This window comes from Aotus nancymaae, unplaced genomic scaffold (assembly GCF_030222135.1).
Source record: "Aotus nancymaae isolate 86718 unplaced genomic scaffold, 86718_ANA_hifiasm-v0.15.2.pri h1tg000014l, whole genome shotgun sequence".
In the NCBI taxonomy this organism is placed as follows: domain Eukaryota; kingdom Metazoa; phylum Chordata; class Mammalia; order Primates; family Aotidae; genus Aotus; species Aotus nancymaae.
In genome coordinates this window covers 31224251-31241004 of record NW_026988425.1, presented here as the reverse complement: position 1 = coordinate 31241004, position 16754 = coordinate 31224251, and the positions used below count along the sequence as shown (strand labels likewise).

The 16754-nt window shown below is 45.5% G+C and overlaps 1 protein-coding gene across 1 annotated transcript in view; it reads right to left on the bottom strand.

Moving 5' to 3' along the window:
* PDZD2 (PDZ domain containing 2) overlaps positions 1 to 16547 on the bottom strand; it is a 398209-nt gene extending 381662 nt beyond the window's left edge. Inside the window, exon 1 of the mRNA XM_064375911.1 lies at positions 16489 to 16547. The gene's annotated coding sequence lies outside the window, so the exon portion shown is untranslated. The remainder of the gene's footprint in view (positions 1 to 16488) is intronic.
* Between the last annotated feature and the right edge of the window lie 207 nt (positions 16548 to 16754).

Here is a 16754-nt window from a genome sequence, read left to right as displayed (position 1 = left end):
TATGTCCATCCTGTTTATTGGGCCATAACTTTCCTTAGGGCAGCATTTCTCAAGGGGGGTGTGTGTGTGTGTGTGTGTGATTTTGCTCCCAGGGGACATTTGTCAATATCTGGAGACATATTCAGTTGTTGTGTGTGTGTGTCTATGTTTGGGGGGGATGGGGGCTGCTGTGCTATTGGCATCTAGTGCATAAAGGCCAGAAAATGCTGCCAAGTCCCGCACCCCAGCCAAACAAAGAATTATCCCACCCAAAATGTCAATAATGCTGAGAAATCATGCTTTAGACTCCAAGAAGGAATTTCAGACTTCTTTGCAACCATAGCACATGCCCATAGGTGGTCAGCAACCACCTGCTGATCTTTTTTTTCTCTTTTTTGAGACAGAGTCTCGCACTGTTGCTCCTGCTGGAGTGCAATGGTGCGATCTCGGCTCACTGCAACCTCTGCCTTCTGGGTTCATACGATTCTCTTGCCTCAGCCTCCCAAGTAGTTGGGATTACAGGTGTACACCACCACACCTGGCTATTTTTTTGTATTTTTAGTAGAGACAGGGTTTCACTATGTTGGCCAGACTGGTCTCGAACTCCTGACCTCGTGATCTGCCTGCCTTGGCCTCCCAAAGTGCTAGGATTACAGGTGTGAGCCACCACGCCTGGCCTCTGCCTGATCTTAAAACAAGAGCCCAGCTTCATCAAGTGCAGGCTGGTATATCTGCAGTGGGAGGTAGTATTGGAGGAAAGAAGAATTTCAACCAGCCTCACTCTCACAGTGGCCCAAAAGGCATCTCACCAAGATGAAGAAATACAGTTCAAGTCAAGCAGACATCAAGCTCATGCCTATTCTTTGCAAGAAATTTCTCACTTGGCTCTTCAAATAGTTTGGATATTTGTTCCTGCCCATAATAAAATGTAATCCCCAGCGCTGGAGGTGGGGCCTGGTGGGAGGTGTTTGGATGGTGGGGGTGGATTGCTCATGGCTTGGTGCTGTCTTCGTGATAATGAGTTCTTCTTGCAAGATTTGGTTGTTTAAAATTTTGTGGCACCCCCACTCTCTCGCATGCTCCTGCCATGTGAAGTGGCTGCTTCCACCTTCCTACTGCCATGAGTAAAGGCCTCCCTGAGGCCCCCCAGAAGCTGAGCAGATGTCGGCACCATGCTTCCTCTGCAGCCTGCAGAACTGCAAGCCAATTAAACCTCTTCTGTTTAGAACTTACGCAGTCTCAGGTGTTTCTTTACAGCAATGGAACCACCACCTAATACAGCTCTTTACTATCTGAACGGTGGGTATCTTTCTGGGCCAAACCTATGCTCCACACCACAGTGAGGTATACAGGTCAAAGCCTCAGACAGGATGGTCATCCCCCAGGGCCAAGCCCGGCTCTGCCCACCTCCCTCCTCCCCCAATCCTCCCCGATCTGCTGAGGGTACAGAAACTTTGTCCAGGCAACTTTTTTTGATCTGGGTTTCTCATCTCCAAGTTGATCCTCCTCCTCCCAAATGAAACCTAAGCATGCTGGGTAATATACTTTTTTTTTTTGAGGTGGAGTTTCGCTCTTGTCTCTCAGGCTGGAGTGCAATGACACGATCTTGGTTCACTGCAATGTCTACCTCTTGGGTTCAAGTGATTCTCCTGCCTCAGCCTCCTGAGTAGCTAGGATTAAAGGCATGCACCACCACATCCAGCTAATTTTTGTATTTTTAGTAGAGACAGGGTTTCACCATGTTGGCCAGGCTGGTCTTGAACTCCTGACCTCAGGTGATCTGCCCGCCTTGGCCTCCCAAAATGCTGGGATTATAGGCGTGAGTCACTGCGCCCAGCCCATGCTGGGTAATATACTACTACTGCACACTTAAAGAGTTGGCAATGACATGTGCAAACATCACTCCATGGCCCTGGAAGATAGCCCAGAGCAGGCACCTCTGCTCACAATCTACACATGAGGAAAGGCAGAGTGAGTTTCCCCAGGTTACACAGCCAAGGGGAGGTAGGAGGGCTCCAAAGCTGTGCTCCTGCCTGTGCGGTTCAGGACGTTTTCCACTTCATTACGTATCCGCAGGGAAGACCCGGGAGTACCCAAGAGTGCCTATTTCATCGTCTGTTACTCATGCGGCAGAGAGTGGAGACACAGGCAGCTGTAGGAATGGCCCTGTGAGAGGAGACTGTATAGTCCTGTAAAAGACTGACTGGAAGACCACGGTGTAGCAGAAGCCATTCTGACAATGACAGATTCGAACACAAAATGGATCTTTTTTAAGCTCTAAATCCAATTCAAAATCATGGTCCAAGTCCCAGCCCAAGAAAGAAATGAAGGCTAAATCCCGTTGTAGGCCGGCATCTCACACCCAAACTAGAGGCATCTCTAAAAACAGATTCCAAAACACATTAGAACTCTGGCTCAAGATATGAAAAGGAATCAAGGGAAAAAGGACTACCTAGATCCAAATCTCAGTGAAGATCACAGTCTAGGTCAGGTCAAAATCTAGATCAAGGTCTTGGACTAGTCCTAAGTCCAGTGGCCACTGGCAGCATAAACCATGATCATTTTTAGACATGTATCTTTCATTTACTCACCCATAGTTTGGTTTACTTAAATTATCAGGTATACAATGTTGCAATGATACTTAAGAAACATTTGTTAGTTTTCCCTGTACCAGGTAATGGTTATAATTAAAATGATACACTGTTGAGAAGCAACTCTTTTGTTTTTTTTGAGACAGAGTCTTGCTCTGTCACCCAGGCTGAAGTGCAGTGGCACGATCCCGGCTCACCGCAACCTCCACCTCCCAGGTTCAAGCGATTCTCCTGCCTCTGCCTCCTGAGTAGCTGGGATTACAGGTGTGTGCCACCACACCTGGCTAACTGGGTAATTTTTGTTATTTTTAGTGGAGGCGGGGTTTCACCATATTGGTCAGGCTGGTCTCGAACTCCTGACCTTGTGATCTGCGTACCTCGGCCTCACAAAGAGCTGGCATCATAAGCATGAGCCACTGCACCCAGCCAAGAAGCCACTCTTATGAGTCCAGTTTGTTCAATGTTATGAACAGCTACTATTTTGTGGTGTCTCTGTATATTTCTGTAAAGATTCTCATTTTTTATTATTGACGTATTCAGTGAAAAAATGTTGGTTGACCATAATTTGCAACACTGTCTTATTAAAAATGAACTTTCATATTCATATTTGGTAGAACTGTTATCTGAGAAATGTAGCTTGCTAATAAGATAGAATGACACAAAAGTGAGGTTGTAGCCGCAGTGACAATATTGACTGCCCAGACGCATTGAGGTTCGGGGTGCACCTTTCTATCCTGTCAAATGTCTAGGCCCATGAGAATCCTTTATGATGCAGTGTGGGTTTGTTCTTTTGTTAATTCCACCATCCTGGGGAATGATGTCAGTTGGGTTACACAGTATTTTCAGGGAGATTGAGTCTTTGACTGAAACACGGAGCCTTCACTGCTTTTTACTGGTTCCCATAAATTTAGAACATAGAAAACATCACAAAAGTTCACCTTAAAATTTGAGCAGGTTGATGATGGCCAGATAATTTTAAGGGGAAAAGAATGTTCTTATGCAGTTATCTAAAGTTTAAGGAGCATCACTGACCATAATATCACTTAGTTTTCTTACAGCTGTGAGAAGTAGGTAAATTGTTTAAAAGTAGGTTTTGTGCGTGTGTGCATAGTGTAAAAGAACTGAATTTTTTTTTTTTTTTTTTGAGATGGAGTCTCACTCTGCAGCCCAAGCTGGAGTGTAGTGGTGTGATCTCAGCTCAATGCAACCTCTGCCTCCAGGGCTCAAGCGATTCTTGTGCCTCAGCCTCCGGAATAGCTGGGACTGCAGGTGCACATCATCACACCCTGTTAATTTTTCATATTTTAGTAGAGACGGGGTTTCACCATGTTGCCCAGTGTGGTCTTGAACTCCTGAGCTCAGGTGATCCTCCAACCTTGGCCTCCCAAAGTGCTAGGATAACAGGTGTGAGCCATCACACCTGGCCAGCACTGAAATTTTGATGTTTACAGCACTTGGGCTATGCATTTGTACCAAAATTTGCCTGCCTCTTTCTGACAGAGGCTTGCCTTTCACACCTCAGTTTATTTCATAAGAGGCAATTTGAGAGACAACGCTCCCAATCTAGGTGATTCTGCAGTGCCATGAAATTTAAAATAATTTTGGAAAAAGGATTAGTCAGTTTTAAGCAAGAGTCACATCTTTTGAGTTTTTGATCATCAGTGTAGTACCTGACTAAAAATAAAGAAGTGATACCCTCAACCATTTCTAATTTCTAGTATTTCTCTGAAAGATCATTTTGGGGACAAAAGTGACTTGACATGTCCAATCTCATTTCAGAAAAAAAAAAAACTAGCATCTTAAAAAATCTCAGATTGCTTGCTTACAGATGTAAGAAAGAATTATCATGGAGAAATGATCCCTTTTAGAAGATTACTTTTTTCAATTTTGGTTTTAGTAATCTAGGCTTTGTCTATAAAGAACAAAACAGTCATTTTTAAATACTGTTTGTGGAATGTGTTTAAAGGATTGTTCTAGAACCTTTGTATATTTGATAGTATTTCTAACTTTCATTCTTTACTGTAGTTAATGTTCATGTTCTGCTATGTAATCATTTATATGCACATTTCCTTTATTTTTTTGATTTTCCTGGGTGTGTAGTTTAAGCAACAGAAAGTCTATTTAAAACTGTAGCAGTGGGCTGGGCACGGTGGCTCACACCTGTAATCCCAGTACTTTGGGGGGTGTCAAGGTAGGTGGATCACCTGAAGTCAGGAGTTCACAACCAGCCTGGACAACAAAGTGAAACCCATCTCTACTAAAAATACAAACATTAGCTGGGTGTGGTGTTGGGCACCTGTAATTCCAGCTACGTGGGAGGCTGAACGGGAGAATCGCTTGAGCCTGGGAGGCAGAGGTTGCAGTGAGCTGAGTTCGAACCACTGTACTCTAGGCTAGGCAACAGAGTGAGACTCCATCTCAAAACACACACACACACACACACACACACACACACACACAACTATAGCAGTAGTTTGCAGTTCTAGCAAAGAATAAAGTTGTGGGGTTAAACTTTGTATTTTCTTTCTTACAGAAGCTTCTAAAAAGTCATTTTTGTACGTTCTTTTTAACAAATCTTGTGTACAACCTTTAAAACATCAATGTTTGGATCAAAACAAGAACTAGCTTATTTTCTGCTTGCTGTAAATTAAGCAAACATGCTATAACTAAAACAAAATTAAGGGGAAAAAAATAAAAGATAAGAAGAAATCAGCTGTACAGAATGGAGAGGGTGGGAGGGCGTGGGGGAGGGAGAGGCTCTCTGTCCAGGCACTGGGAGAGCTCCCGAGCCAGTAACCCAGGGCGTGCCTGAGAAATGGCTTGACGGTTACCATGGCTGGCCGGAGGTGAGAGGGAGGAGCAGAGCGTGCAGTGTGGGCAGGGGCTGCCTCACGCAAGGCCTTGAATTTTGTCTAAGAGCAATGGGAAACCAGCACTGGAAAGTTTTATGCAAAAGAGACATTGCTGTTGTGGAATACTCGGCTATGGTGAGAATGGTCTTGCGAAGAGCCATGTGAGGTTGTCCAGGCTGGAGGAAGCGGCCTTGCTTGGGGATGGACGCAGTGCCCCTGGGGAGGAGAAGCAAAAATCAAGATGATATTGAGGCAGAGCAGATAGGGCTTGTTGATGGATGGGAGAGAGGGAGGAAGGAAGGCTGGGCTGTGTGTCTGAATTAAGCCCATTACTAAGGGATGCAATTTATGGAGATGAGGAAATCCAGAAACAGATTTGGGGGGAAGTAGAGTCCCATATACCAGCTCTGTAACCAATCTCTGCCTTTAAAATATCCTCATTCTTAGCCTCCTCATTTTTAATAAATATTTATTGATGAAATACAACTGTAAGACACTGCTACTAAGATTCTTTTTTTTTTTTTTTTTTGAGACAGCCAAGACTCATTTTTTAAGAAACTGAAGATAGGGAAAGCAGAAAAAAATTGCAAAGCATTAGGCATAATTTAATTGCATTTGAGGTTGGCTTTTTTTCTTAAAGATAAGCTATAAATATATACATGCTAATTATGGAGGGACTTGGACGTTCCACTTTATCCTTTCCTTTCCTTATTAGTTTCCTAATACTTTTTCTAAAAAAAAAAAAGAGGCAGTTATTTGGAGTCAGGCTTTGTATTTCCAGAGAGCTCCTCTGAAAAGGCACTGTGTATTTCCTACCGGAAGCCCTAACCTGTTAGGACATCTGAAGAAAGCAGAGTTGGGAGGGAAAAAGATACAAGCCAAGCCAATTATGTGGACAGCCCTATATGGGGATGGGCTGAGCACTTTCCAGGGAGTTCTCACATGGGTTCTCCACTAATGCATTCAGAGTCCAATCTGCCTTTTCTTTTGGCTTCATCCGTTTCCATTTTTCTAGTCTGGTATACTCACTATGGAGGCACCTTAAAGTCAGACAGTGAGGATCCCTTTTCTTATTTAGCTCTCAGCTGCTCCTCTCCTGCTTCATCCATCAGGATGTGCTCAGTCATCCATCACCTCCTCCAGGAAGCCTTCCTTGACCATGCCAGTCTGTTAACAACTCCCTTTCTGGTCTTCATTGTTGGGGCTCAGAAAATAATAACCCAAAATGAAGGCATCAGAAGCAGCTCTCTCCAACCTTCTCCTGCCCCCTTGTCTCTGACTCCCTCATTCTCCCCACAAGCCCAAGGCTACCCACAGAAACTAGAATACCTTTCCCCAAGGCAGTTCATAGAAACCAGAACCCCTACTCTCCAAAGCCAGCCAAAAAACCTAAAAATATTACCCTAACTCCCACCTTCTCCACAACCTTTGGTTAAAAACTGGCCATAAAGAAACTATCTGACATATCTTGTTTGATTGTAGCTCATAAGACTCCCATTCCAGAGAGGGTCCTGCCCCATTCCCAGGAAGAAGAAACATGGCACAGAGAGGCCAAGAAGCTGCTACACAGACAGGACTTGCTAGGTTTCCCCAGGCAATTCATGTTAGATCACACACTTTTTGTCCAATCATATTTCTACATGGAGGTCCAAACTTTGTTAAACCTAAGCATGGAAACGGACAATTTCCCCTGTATCTTTGGGTCTTCGTTCTGAAGACTCCCATATCACATAAAACTATGGCGGAACAAATTTGTATTCTTCTTCTCCTGTTAACCAGCTTTTTGTCAGCTGATTTGCGGTGAACCTTCAGAAGCAAAGGGGAAATTTCCCTAAATCATCATGCCATAAGCATATCTCAATTATAGCGTTTTTTTCACCATGTTGTGATGTTTTTCAATGTATGTCTGTTTATTCCATTAGACTGGGTGCTTAGAATGCATACCTGCTATGCTTTTTTGGCTATCCATTGCCTTTCAACGTTCTATTTGCGGAAGTTCCGTTCTTCTGATTCTGCACATCTTTAAGGTAGATGCCAGAAACTTGATTTCCCAGCTGCCCTTGACTAAGATGTAAACATATGATCTGGGTTCTGCCAATCAGAAGGGAGAGAAGTAAAGAAGTGACTGTCTTCTGGAAGCTATACGGCAAAGTCAGTTGCAGACACCCAACTTAAGGAGACAAAAGCAGCAGAGGAGGTTAAAGTAGTGTCTTGTACTCAGCACTAAGCATTGGTGCCAGGGTACTGATATGAGCAAAAGATCTCCACTGGGGCAATGCATTGCCTGGACTGGCTGCTTTGCTTCCAAGCCAAGCCTGCCTCTGCTGTAGCGTCTTTAATAAATAACCTCTTTGGCCGGGCATGGTGGCTCACGCCTATATCCCAGCACTTTGGGAAGCCGAGGTGGGCGGATCACCTCAGGTCAGGGGTTCAAGACCAGCCTGGCCAATATGATGAAACCCCGTCTCTATTAAAAATACAAAAATTAGCTGGATGTGGTGGCACGCGTCTGTAATCTGAGCTATTTGGGAGGCTGAGGCACAAGAATTGCTTGAACCTGGGAGGTGGATGTTGCAGTGAGTTGAGATCACACCACTGCACTCCAGCCTGGGCAACAGAGCGACACTCCATCTCAAAAACAAAACAAAACAAAAAAAACTTCTTTGCTTAAACCAGCTAGAGTTGATTCTGTGTTTTGCAACTAAAATTCTTAACTGGTAACTGAGGTCCTCAAGGCAGAGATGAAATCTTTTACTTCTCTGTCACTAGTCTCTAGCAAAATGTCATGCATATTCAAGGCACTCCGTCAATTACTGTTGATTAAAAGACTAAATAAAAAAAATGGATAGAGAAGCGACACTGTAAATGATTAGCTTCTCAAGTCCTCTTTCTTTCAGTCATCATTAAAAAGTACTATTTCTTCCCTAAATCTTCTGACTAATTAGAGAAAACACACGGGGATTTGCTTCCCTCCATGATTTTCCAACCATGTTCCTTTGGCATGCTAGTGACGTTTCTATTGCTAAAACAGAATACTAGTGAGTTTTTCCAAATATGTAGAGATAATTTATTTAATACGAGGAGTTTTGTCAGTTTCAAGTTGTCACTCAGTAACTTGAAAACTCTGGCACCTGCTACTGCTTTGTCAGCAAGTGCAGTGGATGAAAAAATGATGGAGCAAGTAAGCAAGTATTACAGCAAAAACGCAAAACCTCTAGTCTGCTTAGTTCAACACTTTCCCACTTTCCTGTGCCCATTTTGTTCGCTGGGATTTTACTTAATAGATTGCATACTTCACACAGCATCCTATTTTCCGAGAGCAAAGTTGCTCCTAGCTCATACAGTAGAATCCAATGACTCAACGTTTTATTGAAAGAACACCATCGACTCACAAATTATTGGCCACCTGAATATTTTTGAGAACGGCAATTCAAAGGCCTTCCTAACACCATGCTACCCTTCTGTTACAAGCTGAATTGTGACCCCTGCCATAAATTTATATGTTGAAACTAACTTCTAGTACCTGGGGAGATAGGGTCTTTAAAGAGGTCACTGAGTTAAAATGAGGCTGTTAGGCCAGGTGCAGTGGCTCACGCCTGTAATCTCAGTACTTTGGGAGGCCAAGGCGGGTGGATCACGAGGTCAGGAGATCGAGGCCATCCTGGACAACATGGTGAAATCCTGCCTATACTAAAAATACAAAAAATTAGCTTGGTGTGGTAGCAGGTGCCTGTAGTCCCAGCTACTGGGGAGGCTGAGGCAGGGGAATCGCTTGAACCCCGGAGGCAGAGGTTGTGGTGAGCCGAGATGGCACCACTGCACTCCAGCCTGGTGACAGAGCAAGACTATCTCAAAAAAAAAAAAAAAAAAAATGAGGCTGTTAGTGTGGGCCCTAATCCAACCTGACTAGTGGCTTTATGAGAAGGAGATTAGGACACAGAGAGACAGCAGGGATGTGTAAGCACAGAATAGGACACAGCAAGAAGGCGGCCATCTGCAGGACCAGGAGACAGGCCTCAGAAGAAACCAAACCTGCCAACACCTTGATCTTGGACTTCCCACCTCCAGAACTGTGGGATAATAAGTGGCTGTTGTGTAGCCACATGGCCTGTGGTCCTTTGTTATGGCAGCTCAGGCAGACTAAGATCCCTTTCTTTCAGGCCTCCCAGCCTCAAACTGGAGCCTGCAGACTCAGACCATGGAACCTGGACTGGAGCTTCTGGCTACCAAAGCTTCTTCCCCCAGGCCCATCTGTCTCCTGCCCCAGTTTATTCTCCACACCCCAGGCTGGGCAGGTGGAAGATCAGATAACAGTCCCAGGCTGGGAAATACACAGGGATGTCCTCCATAAATCAGCAGATTCTCAGCTTGCTATCCCTACTGGGAAGTCACTCCTTGACACATGCATCCTGCCCTCCTGAGCATCTTGCCTTCCTTCCTCTGCTCTTTTCCAGCACCAAAACCAGCGAAAAGAGTGACCTTTAAATTCCATTAGTGCAAGATGAGTTACAGGGAGGAGCTGACAGCACTGTCAAACCAGACCCCTTCAGAAAGCCCCAAGGGAAATTAGGAGAGGAAGAGAGGCAAAGAGGAGGTGGGAGGGGCCGAGACAAACTGTCTACCTCAAATTTGTCCCTGGGACTTGTGCTGGCTCCAGGCCCCTTCCAGAGACAGTGGTTTCTAGGGACGACCGAGCATCTGAAGCACGATTCCCTGGGTGGCAAAGCCCCGGGAGGGGTCCCACCTTCCCCTGCCAGGCGCCCCTCCTGCACTGTCCCCTCCCAGATGCCCACCAGCAGCAGGTGACGGCTGCTCTGAGTTAGTGCTCAGGCTCTGCGTGTCACAGAGGACAACAGGAATGGTGACATCCCACTCTAACCAGCCTGTAGGAGGGACTGGTGGGGCACAGCCACATGGCATCTCTCATTACAGTCAGTGGGGACAGAGAAGGAACAAATTCAGGGACAGCTTCAGAAGGTAGGATGCACCAAGCTTGAAGGCTGGGAAGGTTCAGGGGGAGGGAAGCAGGGGCAAGTGTGGAGCTAAGATCACTCAAGTTCTAGCTTAAGTGGCCAGGCAGGTCATGGGCACAATTCTCTGGTAATAAGGACCCTAGGAGAAGTAGGTTTGGAGGTGACTGTGGCTTTTAATAAGGTAATGATCACGTTATAGTAATGTATGTATGCATCTCTTTCCAAGGCTAGACTGTATTCTCCTTGAGGGCAGAGACAGTGATTTAGGCACATTTATATACTCAAGTCACAAGTTTGCAGCATTCATTAAGCATTTATGGAACAAACATGAACTAAGGGCCTCCCACATGCCCAGGACTAGGTCCAATACCACACACCAGATCTAGACTCACAAAGGCCAGACACAACCGGCACTCAATACATGCTGTCTCGTGGGTAAATATTTTATTATTTTATTTTATTTTATTTTTGAGATGGAGTCTCACTCTGTTGCCAGGCTGGAGTGCAGTGGTATGATCTCGGCTCACTGCAACCTCTGCCTCCTGGGTTCAAGTGATTCTCCTGCCTCAGCCTCCCAAGTAACTGGGACTACAGGTGCATGCCACCACACCCAGCTAATTTTTGTATTTTTAGTACAGACAGAATTTCACCATGTCGGTCAGGATGGTCTCGATCTCTTGACCTCCTGATCTGCCCACCTTGGCCTCCCAAAGAACTGAGATTACAGGTATGAGCTACTGCTCCCAGTCTCTTGGGCCTCTTGGATAAATATTTTAAAGGATGATGTATTGACTTTTTTTTCTTATTTTCTGTATTCTTAATGTTTTGACATTTAGTGCCTTGTTGAGTGGGGAGAGACTTCCTCTCCTAGGGCTAGCCAATTCTTAGAGATAACAAATCACTTACCTTCAGTATCCCTTTCATATATAAACCGATCAATCAAGAGGCCATACCCAACCCCCCAGCCTCTTCCCACTACCTCTTTGATTGAATTCCCACACAGAGCCCCCCTGCCCTAATCATTCTAGGGCCAGGTATCAGATCACTAGGGACAGCCCCTATGCCCCAGAGCCCACTTCAATTATTCAAACTCGCCAGTTTTTTTTTTTTTTTTTTTTTTTTGAGACTGATTCTTGCTCTGTTGCCCAGGTTGGAGTGCAGCGGTGCAATCTCAGCTCACTGCAACCTCTACCTCCTGGATTCAAACGACTCTCCTGCCTCAGCCTCCCTAGTAGCTGGGATTACAGGTGCCCACCATCACGCCTGGCTAATTTTTGTATTTTTAGTAGAGACAGTGTTTTACCATGTTGGCCAGGCTGGTCTCGAACTCCTGACACCTCAAGTGGTTCCCCTGCCTCAACCTCCCAAAGTGCTGGGATTCCAGGTGTGAGCCACTGCACTGGTCTACAACAAACTTGCCAGCTCTAAACCTGCTTACCCGGCCTTGCCCATTCCTTCCCTCAAAACCACAATGAAGATACTTCCCCACACTTTCCCCTCACTTTACTTCCTCATCCTGACCCAGCGTGTCCAGGTGTGGCCCTGTGTGGTGTTCTGGATCTCTGTTTCTAAGGATCTGTGAGTATAAGCTTCCTTCTTCATGACAGCCATTTCTATGTCTGTGTCTCTTACCATACCTGATTAAAACAAATCCCAGGCACATTTTAAAACAGATGGCTGAATGTGAATAAGCATTCAGGAACTGTAAATTCATAACTCATTCCTTCCAAGCAGTGCAAAGTACATCTTCTTCAAAAGAGAGAAAGGAGGCGTTGGTTCTACCTATCATTATGTTGAAATTGAATGAAGTGAGAGAGAAAGCTAGTTTTGGGAGAAGATGGGCCTGTAATCCCAGCTACTTGGGAGGCTGAGGCAGGAGAATTGCTTGAACCTGGGAGGTGGAGGTTGCAGTGAGCAGAGATCACGCCATTGCACTCCAGCCTGGGCAACAGAAGCAAAACTCCATCTCAAAAAGAAAGAAAGAAAAGAAATAGCAGAAGAGGGGCCTTCTCCATATGCCCTGCAGAAAGCTTTGCATGGGCTGAGAGAATGCAGGACGATCAGTCAACACTTGCTACATCACAGTCAGAATCATCCTTCTCAGGGATGACTTCATGAAAGCCATGTAAGCCAACAAAGACATAAAGGAATCATCTCTTTTATGATATTTCTTTCTTAATGGTGGCATCAGAAGCTCCCATTAATCCAGAATGATGAAATGAGATCGTGGATACACAAAGCATGTGGCTCAGTGTCTGGTAACAAGCGAAGGCTCCACAAATTATACTTGTCACTGCTGTTGTTCTTAGCAATTGGTAAAATGGAGTCTGTGACCAAGTGGCTTTTCTAATGAACAACTTTTAGGTGACCAGCTACTAAAAAGTCAGTAAAATTCATTCATTTGACATTGTGGCTGAGCCGCATGCAATTTTATCTTTCTTAGATGATCCTGAATTTACTTTAAGATGTCATCCAGCTTCAGTATGTCATAAATAATATTAATTGCCTCTGTATCGTAATGATCACAAAATAGATCCTGATTTATTTGGTTCCTGGATGTGCACAAGGAAACTCAGTGGGAATGCTGGGTGACCCACAGAATTGCTGGACCAGGAAGAAGCATGACTTTCCTATGGGGCATCCAAAGACCTACGAACCTTACCAGGTATGCCAGCCATGTGTGTTTGTCTCCAGAAGAACCAATCTAATCTTGAAGAATTCATTTCTTCAAGAAACTTCTTTCACAAAGCCCTCTCTACCAGAGGCCGGAGAGGATCAGACAGGAAACAGGTATCTAAGAGTCCTGCCCGAAATTAAGATGTTGACTTTTCCCACCTTACCTTATCAACCCATGGACCATTCCAGGTTCCACAGAATCAGACACTTTATTTCTTAGAAATAAAGTAACCTGGCTGGGCACGGTGGCTTACGCCTGTAATCCCAGCACTTTGGGAGGCCGAGGCGGGTGGATCACGAGGTCAAGAGATCGAGACCATCCTGGTCAACATGGTGAAACCCCATCTCTACTAAAAATACAAAAAATTAGCTGGGCATGGTGGCGCGTGCCTGTAATCCCAGCTACTCAGGAAGCTGAGGCAGGAGAATTGCCTGAACCCAGGAGGCGGAGGTTGCGGTGAGCCGAGATCGCGCCATTGCACTCCAGCCTGGGTAACAAGAGCGAAACTCTGTCTCAAAAAAGAAATAAAGTAACCTAAGTTATGTGTCTGTTTCTTCACATTTTTCTTTAGGGACTTTATATGCCCAAGCAGATGAACTCAAATAGAGCAATACATGACTCAAAGGAATTCTGCCAAATCCACTTCTTGGTTTTGAGTGGTAGATACAGGATTATATGCACCTGAAAAATATTAGCCCTCCAGCAGGAAGAAGAAACAAAACTTTTTCTTGGACGTATGAGGCTACAAAGTAGGGATGCTTGAGCACCTGTTCCCATTCCCATAATACCTCCGAGGTTTCTCCTACCTCCTCAGTGACACCATTTCCCTCTCTGGAGTCTTTAAACATCCCCCATTCATCTACCAAAATACTGATGGAAGCATCTACATAATCATTCAAATAACAGACAACAGCAAGGACTGTAGAAGCCCAGACACGAGTGGAACCACAGATACAGCATTGGGAATCACTCATGCATCAGCCCTGGTGGCCTGACAACCTCAATCAGAACCAGCATCGGGGGGTACCTGGCCCACGGCTCTGCTTCAGCCCTGGCTGGCCACCCTTATTTCCAGTCCAGGCAAGCTTTCCTGGCAAAACTTACTGAGCCAACCTAGTGGCTACAAACCTATTTTCATCACTGATGCCTGTTTGCAGGGAAAGACGGATTCAATATATTCAGATCGTCTTCTGATATGTATCTTCAGTCACTGCCATCAGAAGAAATGTCACTGTACTCACTGGGTGTCAGAAGGATGGATACCATCTTGGGCCATTTGTGTTGCTATAAAGGAATACCTGAGGCTGGGTGATTGATAAAGAAAAGAGGTTTATTTGGCCCATGGTTCTGCAGGCTGTACAAGAAGCCTGGTGCTGGCATCTGCATCTGGTGAGAAAGTCTCAAGATGCTTCTGCTCATGGGAAGTGGAATGGCCGGGCGCGGTGGCTCATGCCTATAATCCCAGCACTTTGGAAGGCTGAGGCGGTCGGATCACCTGAGGTCAGGAGTTCGAGACCAGCCTAGCCAACATGGTGAAACCTCATCTCTACTAAAAATACAAAATTCACTCTGCGAGTGGCACATGCCTGTAGTCCCAGCTACTCAGGAGGCTGAGGCAGAAGAATCGCTTGAACTTAAGAGGCAGAGGTTGTAGCAAGCCAAGATCGTACCATTACACTCCAGCCTGGGTGACAGAGTGAGACTCTGCCTCAAAAAAAAAGCTGTCATGTAGAGATCACATGGTGAGAATGGAAGCAAAAGAGAGGGGAGGGAGGTGCCAGGCTCTTTTTAACAATCAGCTCCCGCAGGAACTAATAGAGGAAGAACTCACTCATTACCCCAAAGACAGCACCAAGCCATTTATGACAGATACACCTCCATCACCCCAACACCTTCTGCTAGGTCCAACGTTAGGGATCAAATTTCAACACGAGATTTGCAGGACTCAAATATCCAAACCATAGCAGATACCAAGATGTACTCTTGATTTCAATTATCAAGCAGCCTAATTGGGAATAATTAGTTTGCAGATGAAAAGATAATTAACAATGCACGGTAGTGTCTCATGCTGGGAAATCACGTAGCCCAAGGTTATAGAAATCCAGAAGCTCGGGTCTTCCAGCACAGCCTGGAGAAGGAGGCAGATCCTGAAGGCCAGGCAGGCTGCAGGCAGTCGAGAAGGAAGTGAGCCCTGCAGACGAGGGATTTGGGCAAGCACATGCAAATACAGAGGCCAATCAATATACCTGTCTCCCTTCTGGTGAGACCAGAGCATGATCAGACCAGGTATGGAATAAATCTAAATGGCACGAGGCCACTCCTCAATGCCATACCCAAGAGAAACACAACCAGTACCTCTTGGCACCGAAGCTTGACATGGTCTCAGAATCCTTGTCGACACTGTGGTCCAGGCAGCCATAGTCTGAGTTAGCAGATCACTGAGTCAGAATTATTTACCTATAGGATGCAAGGAAAAAGCAAAGGCCTGGAACCAACCCAAATGCCCATCAGTGATAGACTGGACAAAGAAAAAGTGGCAGATATACACCATAGAATACTACGCAAGGAACAAAGAAGGCTCATGTTAGGTACATCTCACTCCTGCAGTCAGAAGGAGTTTTGATCTTCTGGCACAGTTAGGCTGACACCTTTGCACACACAAAGACCCTCTGGCATCATTACCCTCCATTGCCCTTAATGCGACCCCAGACTCCAAATCCTTTTCCAACTTTACCCTCAAAGACAGCTGTCTTCAATTCCTGCCCTTTTCTGTGCACACAGGCCACTTCCCTACTGAGAGGTAAAGTGTATTCCTCCACTCCTTTCAATCTGAGCTGCTCTGTGACTGCTCAGCCAATGGAATATGGCAAAAATGCACCATGCCACGTGGCTCCTAAACTTTAGAAGAATTATCAGCTTAGCTTACTCTCTCTTGGGAGCCACGAGCTGCCATTTAGAAATCTAGTGACCCCACTCAAGAGAGCACCTGGAGAGACTATACGGAAAAGGAGAGGCCCTGTGACTACAGGGAAAGAGAGAGAGAGAGAGAGAGAGAGAGAGAGAACCAGCCATTGAAGCGCCCCAGTTGAACCCAGTTGTCCAGCTCTTCATTGCCAAGGTCTCTGACCCGAGAGCAAAACATTCCTAGGATCTCTGGATCAGCCCAGCCATGAGCTGACCCACCAAGAAACCCGAGTCAATATCATGTGAAGCAGAGAACCACCCCGCCAAATTCTGCCCAAATAATCATAATCAATAAAATAACTGTTCTCTTAAGCTGCTGAGTTTGGCATGGGTTGTACTGCAGCAATAGGGAACCAGGATGATGTGTTCATGGGGCCCGCTCCCCGGCAACCGCAAGCGCCCCTCAGGGCTCTGGGTTCTCACAGTGATCCCTGCAAGTGCTGTGGCCTTACCATGTCCAACTCAAGTCAGGGACCTGCACTCTGGACTGAGATGCCACACTTCTGATCACCCACAGCCTGGGCCTCAGCTCACCACCAACTTCCCTCCTTTAACTTGACATGTACAATTTCTCAAGAACTCAAGTTAATTACTGACTTCCAGACTCAAAGGTTCCAAGTGTTGTCTATTTGTTATTCTATTTTTAAGGAATACAAAGGGCAAACTCCTCCTCCTTCTGAGGCTGGTGCCTTTGAGAGCTGCAGTCAGTGACGGGTTC